We start from the raw sequence: 1,558 nt of genomic DNA, 5'->3' as shown, positions 1-1,558 counted from the left end.
TTTATTTTTCATCAGTTTTATCTGACTGCTGAGTTGATGGAAGCAGAGTCACAGTTAACACATGTGTCTGTTTTCTCTTTCAGAACCAATATTAACTTGTTAGAGCCTCTCAGTCATGTGCACTTATGCATGTCTGTAACTATCAGAATAAACTTGTAAATTATTTTCAAACCATAAATAGCTGATACCTGATTGTTTGACCACTGTTAACTAAAATCTGTGATATTTAATATAGTCTGTTAGTTTTACCCCTAGCTCCAACATAGATCATTTGTTTGAGGATTATACAGGTATTGACTGAAGCCTTGTTGTTTTTAGGTTTTTACTTCATATGTGTAATGACAGTTAATCAGTCATTATGAGGGCTAGGAGGCTGAAATTTACAGGATGTAATCTAAATTTTGTCTCAAATAAATGTGCCAGGTTTCAATCTGATACAGAAAATTGGCTCTAAGATATTACAGAGTTTAGTTCAAAGTGCAAAACAGAGCAACACTAAGAAATTAATTCAAAAATCCACAAAAATCTCTCCAAAGTTAAAAACTTATGAGGATTCATTTTCTTTTTTTTACATTTCACGTGTTTTTAAATGCTGGATTCAACTACAAAATGATCTCCTTAATAATTAAATAAAGATTTACACATTTGTTATAATTTATTTGGGTCTTTTTCGACAGATAAAATTGTTTTCTATTATTTATTTTCGTTCTATTGCAACAGCGAGGCCAAATACGTTAACTTCCATATATGGTCAGACAGGTGATTTTCCCGACTTCAAAACGAGAGTAGTTTGAGTGCGTTGACCTTCTATTGGATGACAGCAGCTGTCAATCAAACACCCATCGGTGAATGTATAGATGTTTTTCTCTGATTGGCTGATTGAATTAAAGGTCTCGAGAGTGCGTCACGTTACGTCAGAGAAAGATCCTGGTTGGTTAATTTTGCTCGTGGACGCGTAGAGGTTTTAAAAATATCGAAGCTTATTGGTAAAATTATTCATCAATACTTAAAAATTGGTTTTAACGTCGTTGTATTGAACGTTTTTGGTAGCGCTGACAAATCTTACTGACAGAATAATTTCAGTTTTGGGGAGTCATTTTTTAACTCCGAGTCGAACTTAAATGAGCTAAAGGTAATCTGGAGTTTTTTTCTGTCGAATGACCAAGTGTTTGTCTTTAAAAGCCTGTTTTTAGCCCAGCTAACTTCTCTTGTAACGGTGGTGCGACCGGCTAGGAGTAAGTTGCTATCTGTTTACGGCCAGAAATTAAGACGTAACTATTTTAATATCGTAAATTAATCATCAAAATCCATGAATATACTACAATTCGAAGACCTGAGCTTTCAAACGACATATAATATGACTATATCGTTGCCTCCGGTCAACATGGAAATACACAGTATGTTTATGTATCAGTTTTTCCATGTAAATTTTGGGTCGCATAAAACCTCTGCGTTTTAAAAGGTTAAAGGACAGAACAATGGAAAACATCCCAGGTGAGTCCTTTTTTGCTGATGTCACCGACATTTATGTCCAGTGTTATGTCTCAACATATTATTA

At 34.3% G+C, this 1,558-nt stretch overlaps 1 protein-coding gene across 2 annotated transcripts in view; it reads left to right on the top strand.

Annotated features, from left to right (window-relative positions):
• LOC102207855 (V-set and immunoglobulin domain-containing protein 1-like) overlaps positions 1-1,558 on the top strand; it is a 14,711-nt gene that overhangs the window by 2,844 nt on the left and 10,309 nt on the right. The window contains exon 1 of one of the 2 annotated variants that reach the window (XR_001290631.1): positions 944-1,132. The exons of the other annotated variant lie outside the window; for it this stretch is intronic. The gene's annotated coding sequence lies outside the window, so the exon portion shown is untranslated. Of the gene's footprint in view, positions 1-943; positions 1,133-1,558 lie in introns of those variants that run through there. 2 annotated transcript variants of the gene reach the window in all.

This window comes from Pundamilia nyererei, unplaced genomic scaffold (genome assembly GCF_000239375.1).
Source record: "Pundamilia nyererei isolate P.nyererei 1_Seehausen unplaced genomic scaffold, PunNye1.0 scaffold00385, whole genome shotgun sequence".
In the NCBI taxonomy this organism is placed as follows: domain Eukaryota; kingdom Metazoa; phylum Chordata; class Actinopteri; order Cichliformes; family Cichlidae; genus Pundamilia; species Pundamilia nyererei.
This window is presented reverse-complemented; position numbering and strand designations above follow the sequence as displayed.